This window comes from Harpia harpyja, chromosome Z, assembly GCF_026419915.1.
Source record: "Harpia harpyja isolate bHarHar1 chromosome Z, bHarHar1 primary haplotype, whole genome shotgun sequence".
Taxonomy (NCBI): Eukaryota; Metazoa; Chordata; class Aves; order Accipitriformes; family Accipitridae; genus Harpia; species Harpia harpyja.
Genome location: NC_068969.1, coordinates 31,680,841 through 31,704,052, shown reverse-complemented (window position 1 = coordinate 31,704,052; position 23,212 = coordinate 31,680,841). Strand labels below are relative to the sequence as shown.

General features: G+C 38.2%; 1 long non-coding RNA gene across 18 annotated transcripts in view; it reads right to left on the bottom strand.

Moving 5' to 3' along the window:
* The window catches only part of LOC128136562 (uncharacterized), a 131,176-nt gene that overhangs the window by 69,643 nt on the left and 38,321 nt on the right, over positions 1-23,212 (bottom strand). For all 18 annotated transcript variants that reach the window (XR_008233411.1, XR_008233412.1, XR_008233413.1 and 15 more), the window contains one exon: positions 451-557. This is a non-coding gene — a long non-coding RNA (uncharacterized LOC128136562). The remainder of the gene's footprint in view (positions 1-450; positions 558-23,212) is intronic.

The window sequence follows — 23,212 nt, the reverse complement described above, 5'->3', positions numbered from 1 at the left end:
TATCAAACCGTATAACATTAACTGTCCACATTCTCATTTTAAATTGTCTGATTTTCCTCTAGTGGAGTCTCTGAGGTTGTAAAGGCTTTACAAATTAAACAAAAATGATAACATTCTTGTATTTGCCATTATGCTGTGTATTGTTAGGTAAATAACTAGTTAGTTAATCTTCAAGAAGATGCTTCATTGTGGCAGAACTCTGGGCTATCACTGTTAATGAAACCTGCCCATCACCTAGAGAAGCTTTTGGCTCCACTGACTAAATATCCCTCAGAAAGGACTTTATGTTTACCATGCCTCATAGAGTGATGATGTCCCCAGGTTTACCCATTCTACCTGGCTTTTTTTTTTGGCTGCAGGCTTGTGGAAATTTTGCCTGGGTTGACATTGTCAATGCACAGTCAGCTGGACATACATCACTTTGGATTTCTTGCCTTTCAGCGGTATTACCTCAGATTGGTAGAGGAGACCTCATGCTGGTCTAATTCCGGGAATAATTCCAAACAGACACCTCAGCCATTCTCCTTGGGAAGATAGGTCACTAGCCATACACTGCTCTGAAACATAGAATTATTAAGTGCATCAGAAAAAGATGTTTGCTGTAAACCATGCTCATTTTTCTACTTTAAATAAAACTTGAAAGGACAAAACCTCCTCTCTTTGATTCTATGTGCAATACACTGATGCAGATGCTCACTCATCTACCAAGAGAAGATGAATCATTCATTTTGCAGGTAGCACGACACAGAAATAATTACACAATAATGTTTCAGATATTTTGCTCTTTAACATTCTTGTCATAACAAATTCATTTATACTAGAGTAAAAGGACAAATGAAGTAGCAATATCAAGTGCCCTACGTATACACAGCACTGGAAAACCCCTAGTTTCAACCCCAGTTCTGATAATATCTTGTGTTTGACCTCTAGTAAACTCTTTACCTCTGTGTATACCTCTATGCCTGTGAAAAGGGAATAAAAAGATAATGTACTCTTTGCCGCAGTGACTGATTGTGAGGCTTATTACCTCAAAGTGGGTATACTGTTTTAAGGCATTATGTAATAGGTATTGCTATTAGTGGAGGTTCATGCAAGAAATCTCTTTTAGAAATATATTTGCTGGGCATAAAATCAGCTTAGAGCATGAGTAATTTATAAAATAGTTTTGCAGGACTGAGCAGCATCTGTTTAGCTCAGATTTTTTTGTACAGGGCTTGGTACCATTTTACCAGCTGAAGCCCCAAACTACCTGCATCTAACCAAAGAGACCAGAATAAACTCTTTTTTGAGTGCACAGGTACAAGCAATCTAGATATTCTGGGCTACACTGAAACTGTCCCGTTGTGTCTTGAGTTTGTATCGGAGCTAGGACTTCCCTGACCATTCCCATGGCCCAGGTGATAGTTTGCAGCCTGATTTTGGTCTGAAATAGTCTCATTGCTCCACCACCAGAGAGCATCACGCATAGGATGGTGGCTGACTCGTGCCTTCAGGCAGCCAGGACAGGGCAGATCAAGCCACTGGCACAATATTTAGTTCCACTCTCACTAGGATAAGTATCCAAAGACCCACACAGGGCTTGTCTGCCTTTAGCACTGGACCTAAAATATCAGTAGTCTTGCAGGCAACCCCTGCAGAACTGGGAAAAGGGAATGGAGACTTCGGTTCAGGCATGTGGGAACCCAACTTCCAGAGGTGTGTCCATCTGATGGCACCAAAACTCCTCTCCAAATCTGGCTGTCCCTCCCACACACATAAAGCAGAATTGCATCAAGACACTCCAAAGCACACCAGGTAAATACAAGAAGGAAGCAGGCTACTGAAATGCACTTGCAAACTACCTTTCATGTTTCAATGCAAAATACTCAGGTATGATGCAAGTCTTCATATAGGGAGCCATGAAGTCTGGTAGATATAGTCTACTCCTAGACAAAATTTTGGTTTCTCTGTGATTTAGAAAAATCACATGCTTCCATTTCCTCATCTGGAAAGCAAGAATGATACCTTCCTCTGGAAAGAAGTTCAAGAAGGAAACTGAAAAGCTGACATAGGAGAGCTAAGAATAATTAATATCTATACTTTTGGTGTGCTGGGGACAGATTTGTATGTGAGCAGCAACTTTATGCAGGAAAGCACTTGACGCTTTTGGTCCATTGCAGCATTTTTAACACAGGAGAGCATGGAAACACATATTTATGTAGGACAGATTGTTCTTCCCTGCTTGGTAGATGCAACAGGGTCCTTTTTCCTCCCATATTTTTAATTTTCCCCTTTCTGAGGTCATATCCTTAAAACTGCCCAAGTTAGTTAGATTAGCTCCATTCATATATACTGAATCAGCACATCCAGAATCAAAAATATTACTGTTAATTGTGGCCCAATGTTAAGCATTAGAATTAGGGTTGAGAAATACTCTTTTTAGAGATGGATTAATCTAAGTGATGTGAGAGAGTACATCTTTTCCAGCATTCATTAGATAATATTATCAGGACATGTAACATTACACATGACTATTGCCTTAACATGATAATTGTATGCATTTTATGACTGGGTAGAAAATACTCTTCTGATAAAAGCAGTGCTGAATTATTTTATGACTGCTGTTAGCACAAGTTGCCATTCTGAAGTTTTGACAAAGTTCAGACTGTCTAAAGAAAAGAGAGATGGAAAGACATTTATCATTTATAACGTCAAGACAGTACCATTCATAACCTCAAGACATTCAATGAAGCTAGGTAAAATATCTTTTTTCAAATTTCAAAGATATGTAAGTGTAATATAGGCAAAGACATCCACTATCTATATCCTCCAGATATTGCCATTCTCTGAAGTTAAGTAAATTTGTTTTGCATTTTAAAAGTATGTAAGTATATAAAGTACAAAAGCACTTTTTTTGTAGAAAACATTTCTCAGAAGTGCTTTGCTAATCATTTTAAAAACATACTCGTTGCTGGGGTTTTTTTAACCTTAAAAAATGTATCACGTCCAAAAACTGCATTACACATTTAGGAGCTGCTAATCCTTCACCATACTAATTTGTCTCTGCATTAGATTAAAGTTTCTTACCCGTTGGCTCTGTCTTTCAGGTTGCATCAGGTTGCAACGCAAGACATGTTTGTTGCCTGTGTTTGCAGAACAGCCATAAGAATAATGTATTGTACATTCTTGATGTAGCTATTTCATAAGGTCACCTCCCCCATTTGAGTTCAATGGCATGACTAATGCACGTGAAGTTAAGCATGTGCGTTCGGCCCTGAGCCAGCAAACATTAGCACAGGGGCAGGGAAGTGAATCCATGCAGAACCCCGCTCGTTTCAGTATGGGAACACAGAAACCTGCCACTGTTGGAGCCAAAGGGTTTACAGGACAGGGACCTCTGAAAGCAATTAAAACGCAAAACATTTCAGCTCTGCTTGCATAACAATCCATTAAACAAACAAACACACCCCACCCCGCCCCCATTTTCTCCATTTTAGTTGGTTTCCCAGTACTGTCATTGCAAATAATTATAAAACAATGAGATTGCTTTCTTTATGATCTGTCACTCAAAATGGAAAACAGCCATCTATACTTTATCTTGAAAAACAAAAGACCATTCAACAGGAGCATCCCAAACTAACTCACTCTTTGGAAAACAGCTTGGAAATACAGGTTAAATCACAAACATGGTATTCTGTTATTTCATTATGTTTATCCTTCTTAGATAATCCCTATCAATACACCACTGTACACAGAGCATTTTCTGACTGCAGTCCTCACAAACATGTTCCAGTATCCTACTCTTGAAAATAAATTACTATCTCATTGGAGTAAATGCTTCTTCAGGCTGAGCTGTGATGGGTTTACACCTGTGCAAGGGATATTCATAGTTACGCACAGATGTGACTAAAAGGCCTTATAAGGGGAATTCAACAAACAAGACTTCAGTGCTACAATATCGGGTTTTAATCTTACATATGTGAGTCATCTAACTACCCTGAAGGGGATTCTTGCATGTATACGTATTTGCAAAATGGAAAATGACATATTTTTGATACACAAGAAGGAACAGAAGTGAGTTTATGTCTCAGTCTCTTATAGCTGTTTGGGGTTTTTTTCCACTGATTCACATGATGTTATTCCTAGCCTTTAGTCTGATGACTTAAACTATATAACCAAGATAGTAAGGCTGATTTGGGTTCATTCTCTCTACCAGAGAGAGAGAGAGAGAGAGAGAGAGAAGGAAATTGGGACCATTCAGTAGATCAGTAGATACCTATGATTAAGAAATTTCAAAGCTGACTTTTTATATGTTTACATATGTAGGTGTAATGTGTGTATGTATACACGTTCATATATGTACATATGAGCTGGGTGTACGCTAGATCCCAAAATACTACAATTTCTGTCTTGTGTAAAGGAGAGAACGATGCATACAGAAAGACTTATTGCACTTACTGGCAGCATTTAAGGGATTGCTAATTTTTTATGACATGCATATGTGATTCTTCTGCTATGTACTGAGTGAAGAAAATTAAGTTTCTAATAATTTTTCTTTAGAGTACGAAAATCAATTTCTCGAAAAGTTAAATTATTATTACAACCTCAAACTTCTGAAAACACAGTGCAGTCAAAATCAGTATTTTCCCATAGATTGTCAGGCTTTTTAAATTAAGTGTTTATAAAGCTCCTTGACTAAATATGAAAACATTTTTTAAAACTTCATTAAGGTCACCCAAAAAGACTGTCTTTTATTAACAGTTTTAGCTGTAAGTGCCATGTAACAGATCCTAGCAAAACAGAAATGATAAATAAGCTGGAACTACAACTATTAGAAATGCAAGCTTGTAACTTTTAAGACCGATTTAAAAAAAAAAAAAAAAAAAAGAATATTTTCCATACCAGAGGAAACAACTTTCCCATTTCAATTAAGACATTAAAACAGCCCTGTCCAGGCTCCTTAGCAAGGGGCACTCCAATACCAGCAGGTTCAGGAGAGAGTTACATGACTCACATCTCCATCCCCAAGGCAAAGGCCCCTTCAGCATCCTCCTGTACGTCAACACCCTGCTGCTGCTGCTGCAGACAGTGAGCCTCCTTTGGAGCTCATTCTTGCTCTGACAGCAGCCTCAGGCCCTCACTGAGCTCCCTGTCTCCAGTTCACGTTTCCACTGCCTTGCAACAGCCCAGCTCCCGGTGAGCCCTGTTACCCAGGAGATCCAGCTGTCACACACCATGCATCCTCTTCCACCATGCCTGCTCAAAACGTCCCCCCTCGTACTCTCTGGCTTGGTGCACCCTTGATTTGCCATCCCTCTGCACGGCTCCTCCGTGTATAGGCATGACCAGCCCCTGCCGAGAGCCGATTAATGACCCCCAGGACACGACGCCAGGCACACTCCTGAACTTGCCCTTCCCAGGTGATGCTCACAGGCGTTAGTGATGTGACAATTATTCCACCGCCACTACCACAGTGTGCTGTGGGCAATGGCTGTGTAATTAGATGCCTTCCCAGCCCAGGAGTGACACACGAGTACCGCTTTTATTAGCAACACAACCCCTTCCAGCAACTCCATCAAGTTATCAACACTGACTCTCATTTTAAATACTTTTGTTCTTCCTCCCAGATACTGTGTCAAAACATCCCTCCTTTTCATTCCAACTTTCCAAAATGCATTTTCAAGATGGCACTGCAAATACTCATGCAAATAATCCCTTCAAGCACCTGTGCCACTTTCTGCAACTTCACTTGTCTGCTTACTCTGAAAATGCAAGAAAGGTGATCTTAAAACCCCTGAAAATAAAGTCTCAACTGTTACCGAAAAAGCCGGCCAAAGAAATTCTCTAAGACTTGATTTTGGAGTTTTAGAAAGCAGGCATTCTTTACTGCAGCGCTGGGTGCACAGGGGATCGTTCCACCTATCGTGCACACCGTTACCTACAGCAATCAAAATTTATATTGTTCTAGTCATATGCATACTCATGTTATCATTTACACAGCGTCCACCCTTTGGGCATGCACGGTGTGGGTCATCTCTTTTTCCTAGTTAGCTGGCCTTGGCAGGTTTTAATTACAAAAACTCAGCAGAACCCACAACTTATCATCAGGGCCCAAGGCTTCTTGTCTGTTGACGCACATCAGGCCCCAGGTCTCCTGTTTGTTGGCGCCTTTAGCGCATACCATTGACAAAGCTCAAGGTTTTCTTATCTAATTAGTACCTGCCAAAATTTCGAAGTTATTCAAGAAAGCAAAAGTTCATCACTACAGCGATACAGTGAAGTTTTTCCTTCTCATGCCTTTATTCAAGGCATCACAACTCCTAGTGATACGACTGATCTTATTTTTTTACTATTATTTCTACAGCAATATTAACAGCAAAATAATATGAAGCATAGATAATTGCTGTAAGGAAAAAACAAGCATTAATATATTAATGCTTGAAAATCTGGTTTCTAGAATTTCTGTGTGCTTCCATTTATTTCAGAATAATAAGTGCTTATAACTTCTGAAAATATGAATGACAGTGGACAAGAAGTTGGAAGTAAGATTTCCAATGCAATTTGGTGGCAACAGGGGGAAGCTGCGCTATATTTGGCTTCCCACAGAATGTCATCAAATCACAGGCTTGAAAAGTATTACTTGTTTTCTGCATAGGATAGACAATACTAAAAATCTTATCAGTTGTGTGTTCTCTACCACAAAACTTCAGTAGCAAAATATTGCCAAGTTGTAAATAACATTAAAATAAAGGACTGCGTGGGAAAAGTTTGTAATATACTCAGTAGATCCTGTAAAAGCACAGATTGTACCAAGGAAACCAGAATAAAATTTTAAAAGTTGTAACCACTAGGCTAGGAAAAGAGCTGTTCAGTGATACAAGGATGTGTACTTATCTGTAGTCAAACAGAGTGCTCACATTTCATAAACTAAGTAAAGTTGGGCCATGTCAGTGACTGAAATAAGAGATAGGTGCTACCAGAGGTTGTTTTTATGCATCAGCAGCTGGCATGCTTCTGCATAAATGAGCATTAAATTAAACATTCAAGTGAGCAGTCAGTTGCACTACTTTGCCAGAAATATGTCTTTGCTGAGAACAAAATCCAGGTCCTATCACTCTGTTGGTTTAAAAAAAAAACCATAATAATGAATTGTATGAAAGTCACCACCTGGTGTGAATATACCTAGTACCCTGAGTTTCTCCTACTGGTCCAGTACTTACATGAATTATAAGCTTAAAATTCATATTTTTATTTCATGAGAATACATTTTAAGTCACTAAATTTTCCCATTACAGAGTCCCTTGCAATTGTTGACTCAGATTTTGCAATCGCTCACAAGATCCCACAGATGACAAATCAGTCCCTATTCTGATCTGCTTACTAGACGCAAACATCTTTGGGGAGGGTGAAATACAATCAGTGGTTAATCAGCTAAAGTAAAAAACTGGCCCTTTCTGCAGTGTGATGCAACAGTCTGGAGGAGAAAACTCTTCAGCAATTGACAATGAACTTCGGTGCGAAGGGCTGGAACACTGGATAGACCCATTCCCATAAGAAGGTGGTGACTGCATGTAGCTGCATAGTAGGATCTAGTAGGTGAAGAAACACAACCAAGAATGTATGTGAAGGAAATAATAAACAGATGTGGTTGTTACCTGGCAACATAACTGGCAATGGAGAGGGATTTTCTCTCTTTGTGGCTATGCTTCTCATTTTTCAAAGAAATAATATCAATCTGGTTTAAAATAAGTATGAGCAGTTCGGGATAAATGGAGGCATACAATCTCACCTTCTCAATCAAGAGTTTGTAGAAAGGCATTAAGGTAGCTAGGAACTACAGCAAGAGAGGTTTCTGTATTCCATATACAAAGATATCATCACACCTAAAACTAAGTTTATAGAGGACAGTTTTGATATAAATTTTCTGTACACTCGAAGAAAACAGAAAGATAAGTAACAAAGGTGCTAAGGTACACTATTTTACCAAATTCACTTTTAAGTAATCATGATTTTGTTGGAGGTTGATTTATTAGTGGGTGAATTTGGCAAAAATGTCAAAGCACAAGTTCTTAAATAAATATTAAAACAAAACAAAACAAAATTTTCATTAACCAAATAAATTACAAAATTGTATATTTTGTTAACATTTATTTCATCATCTAAGGACACAGGAGAATTCTGGTATACAAATAACTGTAAAACAAATTGGTTTCCCTCCAATAACAGAGGACTCTTTTGCCAAACTGTTAAGTGATGATAATTTAAAGATGTTGCTCACAGGCTGGGGGAGCCGTAAGAGTGCATAGGCCTCTGCCCAGAGATAATACAACACAGGCCTGAGGCAAATAGGAGAAGAAAATTTAGATATCAGTGAAACAACTAAATGTCTTCTTGTAAAATTGAGAGATACTTATGTCACGTCAAATAAAAAATAAAACCAAGACAGTTCCCAAAGGAGTTGCAGAAGGTAATAAAAGATAGCAACAGAACTAGGGCTAAAACCAGGAGAAGATGTTCTTCCCAGATTTGTTTCCATGCAAGATCAGAATGAACATGGAAAATAGGTGGGGGTTTTTCTAATAAATCAAATGAAAATGGCTCTTGACTGAACTTCCCCTCTTTGCATTTGTTCAGCCCAGGGTTGCTGGATGCACCACTGATACTTCTTCTGCCTTACTTTCCTCAAATAACCTCTCACAGCAAAGCAGACTCATCTTCAGATTCAATATGCACATCATGCACATCAGCCTGAAAACTCTGAGGATACTTTCAACAGAGAGCAATAGATATACATATATACTTATCTAGCAAACAGCTCTGATGGAGCTTATAAAAAGGCACCCTTAATACTTGAGCAAATAACTGTTAAGTTGCAGATACAGTTCAAAACCTAGCCCAGGCTGATTACAAGTACTTCTGTAGTTTATGTCAAACAGGTTAGTCATCATGAGGTTTCAGCATCCTAAACCATTCTTTGTGCCTATTTTTCAGCTGAGCAGTATTTGCACACACAGAGAAATTCCTGCTGTTTTCTGCACTCAAAAATGAAGTTTTCCTCTAATTAGTTTCTAATTATTAATTTACTTGAAGCCCAAGCTACATTTGATGTTGAAGTACAAAGCCTATTGAAAATTGCAGAATTTTTTGCCCTATTGGAATTTCAGGATAAAACTACTACAACTATTGTTTTTCTACTAAGAATGCAAAATTTATTTTTTAAGTTGGGCATTGTATTTCCAGAGCAAACATCTTCTTTTCCCAGAGAAGTTTACTTTCACTACAATCTCAACACAAGTTTGAGAACAAGATAAAACGAGAGGAGAGACGCAAACCTCATGGTAAAAATTAAATAACTGCACTTATTTACCAAAAGTGAGTTTCCCTTAGGGTTGATTATTTCAGTGTTTATAGCTTGCAAAATAAATATACTTCCAAACATTCAAAAAGATCATCCACATTGCTTTAATTTTAATGCCAAAAACTAGAGTTTAGCCAGAGATCCTGCTAAGGAGAAGGTGGGTGTTTATAACTCAGTTCACTGAGGATGCTCAATGCAAATGGAAAGGAGGAGACAAAACAACACAGACGAGGAGGGGAGCAGACAGCCAGGGCACCAAGGGTAACATCATTAGTAGAAAAGAGAGGGCAGAGGCAGGTCAAATGTCTAGGTCAAATAAGGTAGGACGATGTTACAGAGAGGTTTGAATACAAAGGCAAAAGGCTTGAATTTAACCGGGAGGTGCTGAATTTGAGAGATATGCAACGCTTTGCAGGACATGCCCAGCACCTCGCAGAATTATATTTGAAGACTAAATTTTCATCACTGGTGGGACATCGTGCGTTAGTAATGACTGCAGAATTAGGTTCTAAGTGTTTGGGAATGTATCTGGAAAGAAGATACAGGATGATTGTCAGATTATTATCATTAAATAGAAGTATCTGTATGAAATGAAGAAAGGGAAAATGTAAGCTGAACAAAAAGAAAATGTTCCTAATGGTGAATTCTATTAGACTGCTGAAAAGTTTCCCAGGGGAAATTGTGGGCCCCTGTTCTTTGCAAGACAAAACACTGAAGAATATACTTTAAGGTACAATCCTACAGTGGCATAGAAAAGCATTAGATAACATATTAGGCCTTCATCATCTTTGATTTCTGTGGAACTGAATAGAGCCATAGCAACAGAGCAGCAGTAAGAAACCACAAATATTATTTTAGCAAAAAACCTTACTCCTATAATGTCAGTGTGACCTGTGAAAATGTAGGTAGGTAAGTCTTTGTTACCTCAGCAGAAGTCGAAGTACAGTAAATGCTAATATTGCTACTTTTGCAAATATATATTCACGCAAGTGTCCTAGTCCAGAACAAACTACACATTTGTTTTGAAAATTCCTAGTCTGGCAAAATAAGAAACAATAGGTCATAATATAGGTAACATAACAAGATGGCAAGATAATACTGTAAGCCATGTAACACAAGTACTGAATCAGAATTTACATGAAAGTACAATCAAATATCTGAGATTAATCCACTGCATTAACTTTCTTTGTGGAAAATACTGTTTTACATTGATAGTAACCCTGAAGAAAAAGCCCTAGTAAAAACCCTATCTGATCATTATTGAATACACTTTTTTGTCTTGACTACTTTCTGTGTAATTTTGAAAATTAGTTTCTCACAGAATAAGTAGTTTCTCACATGAAAAAGTATTTTTAAAATATTTCTCTGCTAATTAATATCAATTAAAATAGTCAGTCATGTGATACAACATGAAGCAACTGACAAGTCTTGGTGCAAAGTCCAGTGACTGGAATAATGTTATTCCAGGATCTGCAGATTCACAACCAGAAGCCTTAAACAGAAGAGTAAAAAGTGTAAAAAGCAGCACTGCTCAGCTGCATTTCATCACTGTCAGTGTCCTGATCTATGAACGGGAAGTTGCACTCTGCCCTCCATCCTCCAAAAAATGAAAACCTACGGTATCATAGGGAACAAAGAAGTGGCTACACAGAACTGTTATCACCCCGTTCTTCAGTCCCAGGTTCTTATTTTGATAACACTCTTCCCTAGAATAGTGTAAGGAAGGTGAAGTAAGCCCGATTTTGTCCCATGCCTGCTCTCAAAACGACAAGAGTACGAGCAGGGAAGGGTTATGATCAATAGTCAGGACTAAAAATGTCACACAAACAGTGCAAGGGCCTGATTGCTATTACAGCTGGAAACCTTCACAATGGCACCATATGTGCCATTCGTGCCACACTGGCCTTTTGTAATAATGCTTACATGTGTATTTCTGAAAGTACCGCAAAGAAAATTTCAGGGATCTTCCCTGTAAGGGGGTGCAGCTGCCTTCACTGTGTGGCACTGCTCTGTGCAGTGCATCTAAAAACTGTAGCTGATAATCTGTATTTAATGGGACAAGTTCAGCTTTCTTCCATAGTCATTGAATTTCATTTTCAACACCTTCTTTTAATTAGAAGTTTGCAGATAGCATTGCAGTGCCCTCCTGATTTGCTGTATTTAATTTGACAAGCATTATTTTTTCCCCTCACTGATATTACATTTATATTCTGCATAGTGGCATAGGACCAGGCGAAAAAATCACTTAGAGGCCCAGACTAAATGTTTTTAACATACTGATTTTCTTATTGCTGTTAACTTCAGTTAAGGTATTATTCACAATCCCAGTACAGTCCTATAATGGCCTCTGTAGGGCAAAATTATTACAGGAACATGCTGTCAATTTTAGTTTCTGAATTCCTTTATTGTTGGAATCTTTTTTTTTTATTTTTCCCAAAATATATACCTATGTGTTTAAAATGTATTTTTGGTTTTAAGAAGAAATGTCTAATCCCTATGCATGTAGCAAAACTAGAGGCCAGAAACTGAGCCAGAGCATCTGAAAGAAGGTAAACGGCATATTCTAGTACAACATCTGTTATTGTCTCCCTCTATCTCTCACCATGTAAGTGATAATGCTTTAGAAGAACATCTTGCATTCGAGAAAAATTATATAGCAACCTAAAAGGTCGTTGGCTTGTACTGAGGCTGACTTGGCCTCTGTGGCTAGTGTTTCTGAAACTCTTCTTCCACCCTTTTGACACTGAGCAAACACTGTCTTTCAACATTCAAATCGAAATGAAATTAACTATTTTGATCAAGAAAGGATAGTGAGTGTAGGTAATGCAGGGTTAACAGAATTTTGTTTAATGTTAAGACATTTTACTTCACTTTTTTCTACTATGTGACAGGGAAAAAAGAAAAAAAAGGGTTATAACATCCCATCAAAACTTCAGTGCGATACCAAGCCCAAGCAGGACTTTGGGACTCTTAAGGATTTGGGTCAGACAATGATTGTGATTTCTGGTGTGTGCACACTATATGTATTTGACTGTCTGCTGGGTCAGAGGTCTGAGATCCTCAGCAGACACTTTTAGAGAGAGGAACTCCCTGTATTGTCATGGAAAACCTAAAGCTCTTCATTCCTTTTTTTTATTTAGCACGTAATACAGATAACCCAGATGGAAAAAAAGGTGTTTACTTCTTAATGAATGGGAAACATAGTAACAAAATAATGTTTCTTGGGTCTTAAAATGAGCCCAGTTTATTCTGCAACATGACTTTGGAATTTAAGTCTAATTAAGAGAGAGCAAGAAATTACATCCTAAAACTAGCAATGAGATGGCAATAATGTCCTATCAGTGTGCATATTTGTGCACAGGCAGACATGATTAATAAAGCTTAGGTTTATATATCTTTTTATTGGAACTGAATTTTTAAAGATTCCAGGGAACTGTAACAGAACATTAAGAAAACCCTTTTATGACATTGCTACTGATTCTTTACATTATTTTGATAACAAAAGAGTTGAAGTGATTTAGCCCACCTTTAAAATCTCCATATTCTGTAGTTTCAGAATGCATATGCACATGTTGAGGTGATCTTGAGATGTTTTATGGTATGCAGGGTTGTAAATTTATCTTACTTTTTACTGCTTCTATGATGGTTAAGCATACATAAAATGCACTATAATTTTGGTTTTGTGATTCTTGTCACAATTGGAAAAGTCTTTAAATAATGATTCCAGTGATATACAGGTTTTCCTATTCACATAAAGAAGGGCACGACTTTCACATATTTATGCCAGGCTGTTTATTAAAGTTACTAAACCAATTTGGAATTGTTGGCTCGTGTGACACATAACCATATAACCTCATGGCACGAGCAATCTAGACTCAGAGATACTTCACTAACTTAAGAGAAAGATCATCCTCCAGTACTTGAATGAGAAGAGTGGGAAAGCCAAAAGATGTGCGGAAGAAAGAGACAGAAGAGGTTCACTGAGACTTCGGGAGAGAGCAAAATACATATCAGAAGACATAAAGAAGAGAGCTATGTGAAAATCAGACCGAAAAAAACCCCAAACAGTGAAAGAAGATACATGCAAAAGGCTTGCAGGAGTCTTCCTCTGTCTCAAAAAGAGTGGATTAAATTTTACAGAAAAGGACTATAGATGTACAGCTTACACCAGATTTTACAGAATAAGGGGCTGTATGCCTTTACAGTGCTCTTACAGATAAAAAGAAAGCATTTTAAAATTTCAGTGGAATATTTGATCTATCAAATAGACATATTAAAGAAACACATCTTGAAAGTAGCCTAAGGAAACCTTGTTTCAATCACATTTGCTGAGGTTTAAAACACTGTAGCCTTAAAATTATAAAATTATTGATGTCCTATAGAATTCTTAAGTTTAAGGTGTCTTCAATCTCAATCCCAATGAAATTTTAACCATTGCTGTCCCAGATGTAATTTCCATTAATTCTGTGGGAATTATGGATCCAATAGAAAAAAGAATGGGAACTGATATCCTGGATCAGATCATCTTGACTCTGTGGCTGGCCAGCATTATTTACACAGATGAAAAATCATTTACACACAAGAATGGCCCATGATGAAGTTAGCAGTCCAGAAGAAAAGTTTTTTTCTTTTACTTGTTGGTTAGTTATCTGTACAGCATATGACTTCTCATATAACATAACTGTGGCTACTCAAGTTGTCCATAGCATACCTAATACTTTGCTGGATTATCATCCTAGTTATTGCTTATGAAACTGAGTTTCACACATCAATTATGTAGCTTAATTTAAGAAATACCATTTCCTCTCCTCTGGTTTAAAACATTCCTTTAAGTTTTGACCATGATTTCATTTGTGAAGAGCAGATTGCCTTCCTTTCTGTGGCAGGAGTTACTAAATAACACCTGTTAGTAACTGTTGAAATACTGAGTTATAGAGAGTACAAATTACAGTTCATTCCAAAACAACTAATCTGTATCTATAGGTAAAATTTTAATATCAGAAAAATACAAAAGCTTGTGCTGTCGTGGTTTAACCCCAGCCAGCAACTAAGCACCATGCAGCCGCTCACTCATTCCCCCCCCACCCAGTGGGATGGGGGAGAAAAATCGGGAAAAAGAAGCAAAACCCGTGGGTTGAGATAAGAACGGTTTAATAGAACAGAAAAGAAGAAACTAATAATGATAACGATAACACTAATAAAATGACAACAACAATAATGAAAGGATTGGAATGTACAAATGATGCGCAGTGCAATTGCTCACCACCTGCCGACCGACACCCCGCCAGTCCCTGAGCAGCGATTCCCCGCCCCCACTTCCCAGTTCCTATACATTAGATGTGGTGTCACACGGTATGGAATACCCTGTTGTCCAGTTTGGGTCAGCTGCCCTGGCTGTGTCCTGTGCCAACTTCTTGTGCCCCTCCAGCTTTCTCACTGGCTGGGCATGAGAAGCTGAAAAATCCTTGACTTTCGTCTAAACACTACTTAGCAACAACTGAAAACATCAGTGCTGTCAACATTCTTCACATACTGAACTCAAAACATTGCACTGTACCAGCTACTAGGAAGACAGTTAACTCTATCCCAGCTGAAACTAGGACACTTTGCAAACTGTAAGTGAAAGTGGTGATATGAAAAATTAAGCTCTATGTTTATTATGTAAATAATACAAAATTGGTGCAAAATATATTTTCATAGCTTACGAACAAAGATTTGGGTGCTTGTTTCAGAAATATGTTAAGCTGGACATATGCATTTTAGTAAGCACCACTCATTTTAGTCCTCAGAGGACCCATATTCAAGAACTTCAAAATCATTCATTCCAAAATCTGGAATCCTAAAAACTGTGCTTGAAAAACATCTCTGAATCTCAGCTACATATACATTATCATTCTGTAACCCTAGTTCATTGCCAATTGGGTTAGTTGCCATTTTTACCTACAAGAGCATTTTCTGGGCACTCCCCATATATTTGCGATGTAAATCCACTGTAAGCCTAATGCCCATACCAGTGACACTCTCCTCTATGGGAGATTTTTGTTATCTCAAAATCTATAGTACAGTTCTATTCAGAATTTTAAATCTCAATTCTCATTTTTCTCTGGATTGCTATATCTATCACATCATTTTGCCTCCTGTTGTCAAAATGGTTGCTTTAATACTTTCCAAGAGTGTTGGTGGGGTTTATTATTTGGGGTTTGGGGGTTTTTTTTTCTGTAAAACATTGTGTTCATTTAAAAAATTTAGCTCCTTTCTGCACAGTGAGGACTTGTGTTTATCTTACTAGAACAAAGACAGTACTCCCACTTCCATCTTCTGGCGTGTTTTATCAACATCTATTACATCTTTGAAATATCTTCCAGGTTCTTTTTGTAGTTCAGTCACTAGTGCATGATGTCTTACATACTTGGAAGTCTACTTCAGCTAGCCATGGACATCTGAACAATTATTATTTTTATTAGTGTTTCAATGCCAAGAAAAAACACTTAGCCAGCATGATAATAATTTACCATAGAAAAAAATTTTTCCATCCAGCACAAGTGTCGGATAGGTGACAGTTGCCTACCAGCATCTGCTTGTGCTGAGAACCTCCATACTATGAAACTTTGCTCTTCGGGGGCCCAGCAGAGATTGACTGTGCATAAGGACAACTGGAGTGGGGCTAGTGAATTGTCTTTACAAAGCTGCCACTTCAAAAGTATCTAAGCTTACAATAATCACAGTGTTAAAGAGGTACTCCATTATTCCATCACTAGATGGAAAATACAAAATGAGATTCCCACTTAACCTAACTGAAACAAATTAGACTCGGGAAGGAACAGAACTTGCCTATGCCACTGTGTCCATATCTTGTCTTCTCTATTTTACTCTGCATATTTTCATTATGGAAATGCTCATGGCTCTGTAGACTTTGCTGTATTTTTTCTCAGACACAATTTTGTTCACTGGTATATACTGTAGAGAGATTTTTTTTTTTTTTACCCAAAGCCATGGCTATACTAGGAGGAAAAGACATCATGTCAAATCACCTATCTTATTGATGAATTAGTTAAGGCTTGTGCAATGTTGTGAATAGACCATGCTGTAAATTTGCTAAGTATTATTTTTTGGCCATTCCCTTAATTCTGAACAATAATATTTTGGTTTCTTGTGGAGGCTGCATGTACTCCTACAAAGTGGGTGTGATTCCATCACTTTGAGGAAATCAGAAAGATGCATTCTGTGTTTTAGGCTTTCATACATTATGCCCATGAATGTCACAGCCTCTGCATGCCTAAGGCCACATCTGTCAAAGGCAGACCCATTTTTAGCAGAGCATGCTAGCATATATACTACAGGAATGAGTCTATATGAGATCTCTGTGAGAAGAAATGAAATGCCATTCCTGAGCTGAAAAAAGAGTTAATATTTTTATTTCACTCCCTAATACTTCCTCATATTCAAGGACAGATTATTTTAAAGAGTTTATATTTACATATGAATTATAAACCAGTAACTTAGAGGAAATGTGTAAATTAGATAGGCATACAAAACGCAACATGAATGTTGAAATTTGATTCTTTTAAGAGAAAACCTAGGTGCCCAAGCATGTAACCTTTACAAGCATAAATAAATCTTATGTGAATATACCCTATAAGCTTTTACTTACACTGCTGTAAATCTAAAGTAACTCCTCTGACCTTAATAGCTTTACTCAAGATGTACCCCTTGTACAGATGAGATTAGAATTTGGCCTTTTAACCTCAATTAAACTCCGTGCACAAGTAATATCATACCATGAAAGTCAGCATGCCTGAATCAGGTCCTCTGCATAAAACACCATCACTAGGGAAATGTTTAGACAGTGATTTTCAGAGGAATGTTTAGATCTATAATTGGGCTTAGTTAAGTCAGTAGCAGTCTTAATTATTTACCAGCGGTGTCCCTGGACAGAATACTGAATTTAGAGTAACTCTGGGGGTATAGTTCTCAGAGTCTGTTTAGTTAAAGAAAAATAATGGCAGTTTTCTTCTGATCTGCCCTATCACTTTTGCCCCAACAATATTCTTCTAGTCTTTCAAATACATGCTGGAATACAGAACAAGGTTAAAGGCAATGCTGTGTCTTTGAGGCCTTCCTCAGGCTGAAGAAGAAATAGAAAAATGTTAGTTTTCAGCTTATGGCCTGAAGAAGACCCAACAGCCAAAACATCACCTTTAACTCAGCTTCTATTTTTGCGTATCATTTGCTACCAACTCTTCTTTCATTTTCCAGTTTTCATACTTCTGCCACACTATCAGTACTTCCACTTATCCTATTTTTACGAAGCGTTAGGTTCTTTCTTTCAGAGGAATTTCACAGTGATCCTGATGAGGCAATTGATTTTTAAGTAGAACCTCCTGTTACAGTCAGTGGGGAATTCTAGTTACAAATCAATGGCACAGTGTATTGGTTTTGTGTGGCAAGGTTTTGGTAGTGGGGGGGGTTACAGGGGTGGCTTCTGTAAGAAGCTGCTGGAAGCTTCCCCTGTGTTCGAGAGAGCCCATACCAGCCGGCTCTAAGACGGACCCGCCACCAGCCAAGGCCAAGCCAATCAGTGATAGTGGTAACGCCTCTGTGATAACATTTTTAAGAAGGAAAAAAAGTTGGGACGGCGGTATTCGGCAGCCGGAGAGAGGAGTGAGAACATGTAAGAGAAACAACCCTGCGGACACCAAGGTCAGTGAAGAAGGAGGGGGAGGAGATGCTCCAGGCGCCGGAGCAGAGATTCCCCTGCAGCCCGTGGGGAAGACCATGGTGAGGCAGGCTGTCCCCCTGCAGTCCATGGAGGTCCACGGGGGAGCAGATATCCACCTGCAGCCCGTGGAGGACCCCACGCCGGAGCAGGTGGGTTCCCAAAGGAGGCTGTGACCCCATGGGAACCCCGCGCTGGAGCAGGCTCCTGGCAGGACCTGGGGATCTGTGGAGAGAGGAGCCCACAGAGCAGGTTTTCTGGCAGGACTTGTGACCCCGTGGGGGGCCCACGCTGGAGCAGTCTGTGCCTGAAGGACTGCACACCGTGGAAAGGACCCATGCTGGAGCAGTTCATGAAGAACTGCAGCCCATGGGAAGGACCCACGTTGGAGAAGTTCGTGGAGGACTGTCTCCCGTGGGTGGGACCCCACGCTGGAGCAGGGGAAGAGTGTGATGAGTCCTCCCCCTGAGGAGGATGAAGCGGCAGAAAATAACGTGTGATGAACTGACCGTAAACCCCATCCCCGTTCCCCTGTGCCGCTGGGGGGTTGGTAGAGAATCCGGGAGTGAAGTTGTGCCCGGGAAGAAGGGAGGGGTGGAGGGAAGGTGTTCTGAGATTTGGTTTTATTTCTCATTACCCTACTCCAGTTGATTTGTAATAAATCAAGTTAATTTTCCCCAAACTGAGTCTGTTTTGCCCGTGACGGTAATTGGTGAGTGATCTCTCCTATCCTTATCTCGACCCACAAGCTCTTTGTTTATATTTTCTCTCCCCTGTCCAGCTGAGAGGGAGGGGGAGTGATAGAACGGCTCTGGTGGGCACCTGGCGTCCAGCCAGGGTTAACCCATCACACACAGTCTGACCAAAAATAAGTGAATAAGTCTTTGAGAAAAGCAAGAAATTAATGACACTTAAATGCAAATTCAGATGTTTTGCATGAGCCCCTAAAAATGGAATACTAAAGCATATGCATTGCCTTTGTTTTTTGACTACTTTCCAGTTAGATATGGAAAAAGAATCAGTTTTTAAGTGGATTGAGAAACAGACAGAAAAAACAAACTCCTGTCAATTATCCATTATGAGATTTTTGCCACATCCCTTTCCATACATTTCTTCTTTAGTAAAAAACCACAATAATCAAGAAATATTCCTTTTTTTATTGTTATTATTTTAGAGGTATAATTTACATTTCTAAATGTTCATAAAACTTTCTTCTCATTTCAAACAGCTCTTACACCACTGGCACACTGACAATATCACATTTACTGGCATTTATATCTGTATTGCGTGTTACAGTATCTTTCTATTAACTATCATAAAAATACTGCCTTGTTTGAAGTCCTATTTTGATTTCATTTTAAAATTTGTAAATTAGATTTATATGTTGATTTTGGTATATTGCAGTTTCATTTTTAAGATTACTTTTTAAATTGTAACAACTGTTGATACTTCTGAAAGTTACAAAACTCACAATAATGTAACTATGAACTTTTTATTTTACACATTATCAAATTAAATACAATGAAAGGACCAACAGAATACCTAAACCACTGCTATAAAAGATGAACTTGGAAATTTATCTTTCATACAAAGTCTATCCAGAAGCAATAAATTTTAAAAACCTATGTTTAACATCTAAACTGGAGCACCTATAATTTTAAAATACTCCTGTGTTTGACACTGAAAAAAAAACCTTCACAAAATATTGTGAACAAGCTGGAAAAAGAATTCCCATCCTTAATTTAGGCTAGTACACTTTAGTCTTAGGTGAACGTGTTTCTGACAATATTTTTCCCTTTATTAAGTTAATTGATCAAGCAGATAAGCAGGATTTGTTTGGGGGTTTTGGTTTGGGGTTTGGGTCTTTTTGTTTGTTTGTAATTTACGTTCAGATGAAGTTTTTTAATGAGTAATAATGGCCATATTTAATAGCTACAACAATTTCAGACCTGCAATTAAAAAATCTAGAGACCCTGCTCTTTGTGCTGCAGTCCAGTGCAGGGAAAACCAAGTGTTATCAATGGAGGGATGCAAACAGAAAACTAACACAGAAATTGAGGTCTGCACTACTATCTGTATAGAATAATAGATGGGCTTTTAGAAGTGCAGGCTTGAGTTCAGTTTCTGCTCATATAGATTACCAGAAACCTTTGCTAAAACTGATGGTGATTATTGTGACTAAAATAACTTTTTAAAATAAACAGAGACATGATCTTGGCTGATCATTTGTCTAGGCTGAGAATCTGCCAACTTTCTGAGCAGGGGAATCAATAGGATTGCTTAAATCACTCATTGTCATAGTAGAAAGAATCTTGCTCTTCATTACTCGGCCACATTTTACCGAGATTAGTCACTGATCTTTATTTTATTTCTATTGTCCAAACTGATAAAAGTGATGTTTGAAGTGGATACTTAAGTTGGGGAAATGAAAAATGGTGGAAAAATGGCTCTTAGCTTTTTGTTTAACCTAGGCAAGAATACATCTGTACAAAGAAATTAAGACTGAAGTCACATTTCATAGATTATCTCTAGAAGAAGATACTGTTTTCTTGGGTTTAGCAGTTACGATATTATAACTTAGGTTAAGCTAGTTATGCTAGATGGCATGCTCAATTATAATTTAATTTTTTGTAATTTTCAACTCCTGTTGATTCTTTTCTTCCATTTAAATCCATTCCTGAGTCTTTTCTCTGTGAGAAATAAGGGTAGCTTCTGTTCTCTGGAACACAAATGCAACTGTAAAATAACCTGAGTTCAAAAATTTAATACAAAAAGTCAGTTTCCCATGTTTTCTTATTTGGCATTTTAAAATCTAATTGCAACATCAGGTACTCCCACATGTAAATCTTGCACCATGTTCCCTTAAAAGTCTTGTAATTCTGCTGGGGCATTTTTCCTTTAAGCACCAAGTTTGTTTTTCAGTGTGCAGGTACTTGCAGCTATGCAACTCCAATGACACGCCTAGAACTTCGTTAGACAGGAGACAATATTGCACTATTCATGTATGAGAAAAGGAATCTTGCCTTCAACACCCATGAAGCAATATTAGAACACAGAGAGATATAATTCAGTAACAATAAACCCAAACACCATATTTGTTTTTTTCTGGAAGAAAATCAAAACATTTCAGCAGGCATGAAAGCCTTCAATAGTAATTTTTTTTTCCCATCAACTTTGTTCTCAAACACTTCCATTCCTATGTTCTTCTCTTTTGGCCTGATTCAACAAAGACACAGTACATGCCCCCAGTGAAAGCAGGAATCCCTCAGAATTAGGCAGGTTAGAACCACACACAGCAAATATCCAGTATATCTGTATTGATACACTGCAGCTCAAAATCTAGGTTCTGTGCTTGGCTGTTTTATGATCAATGTTGCAAGAGTCTAGATATCCACACAGCAGGTTTCAGTCTTAGGAGAAAGCCACAGCACTGCCCACTAGTAAGTTACCGACAATTAATGTTTACAAAAAGCAAATTAGATACAACTCTTGCCATTTAAAATACGTCTGGCACCAGTTTATTCACGTACATAACTTATGCATATAATAACAATCACAAACAAAGTGGAATTGTTTGGTTATTTGGGTATTTTCATATTATGTCTAGTAAATTAAAGCTTAAGAGTATTTCCTTCTTACTCTGGTTTACTCTACTGTGCAATGACTTTTATCTCCCTGCTGTGTTTAGGATAACTGGTTCAGCACCAGGAAAGGAACAGGAATTATAAACTCGATTCAGTTGTATGACAACGCCGCTCTGCCTCCATGGGGAGTGCACCAGCTAAGCTCTCTCTGATTGACAGGAGATTTGACCATCCAGTAACACAGCTGACTGACTGGCCACCGTCTACGAATTTGCTCATATTCATATAAATCTGTTCAAGGTGCCCCCATCAAAAGACCGAGATTTTCTGATGGGAAGTGGAAACCTACCCCAGCTGTCTGCTGGCAGTTAGCTGCAAATCTCCCACCCATCTATTTTCCTGATCTTCTCCACTGGTTTGCCATTTGCCTCAGTATTAAAGCTCAGAAAAGAATAGTCGGGTTTCAGATGTAGCTTATTCTGTCAGAAATTCCTGATGTCCTACACTACTTTTCACTGATGGCTAGATTTGGGTCAGAAAAGAAATTTCCTTGAGGGCACACTTGAGATTTTACTTTATTGTTCTTTCCCCTGCATTTGAGAAGGAAATTGAAGGACTTTGAGCTGCTGAGTGTCTACTACAAGGTGCTGAACAGTCTCAGCTTCCATTAAAATTAAAATGAGCATATCACAGAAGGCACTTAGCTTTTTGCAAGGTTGTATATTTGCTGGGTCTTGCAGGGAAAAAAAAAATCACGTGGCCAAAGCACAAAAGTTTCAAGAATGTCAATATCTACCTAACCTATGCACCCCACATTGGTTGTGTTCTTTTCCCTTCATTACAGATATCTAAAAAAAAAAAAAAGAAAAGAAAAGAAGGGAGAAGAAACCCTTATCATCATGTATAAATATTTGTTATTACTTATTTTAAGAATTTTCTTATGAAGATGTAAAATCCTCAGCTAAGTCCATCACGACTAAACTAAAACACGTCAAAACGGGACCAGTATCAAACTGTTAAATTTAGGAATAAGGTAGTCTCATGCACCATGAGACTGCTTCTTTCCTTAAGAAAAGTTCTTTCTTGATTCTTGTTTTTGAAGACGAATCTCCTGGATAAACTTGTCATAAGAGTTATGCCTACATAGGCTTTTTATGAAGGTCTGCTGAATGCTGTGCTTGACTCCAGTGGCAGGGAGATTCAGCACTTACTTGCTTTGATATGTAACTTACTGATAAAGTTGTCACCCTTGTCCTGAAATCCAGCCTCAGTTGTGATCCTTGCTGAAAGGATGATCACACAAGTTTATATTCCTGAAAACCACCACTATATGTCTGAAGTACAAAACCCATTTCCCAGCTGCCTGGAAGTGAGGTATGCTTTATAACAACCTTTGGGCTAAGAGTTCTCCCTGTCTGATCCAATAAATTTGCTGAAATTCTCCAGAAAAATTATCCTCTGTAGATTTATTTATCATGTTTTGCTAAAATAAGTGATATCAGGGCTTTCCAAAAGCTGGTGACTTTTCCAAGAATTATTGCAGATAAATACTTGAATTTAATTTTATCTTTAACT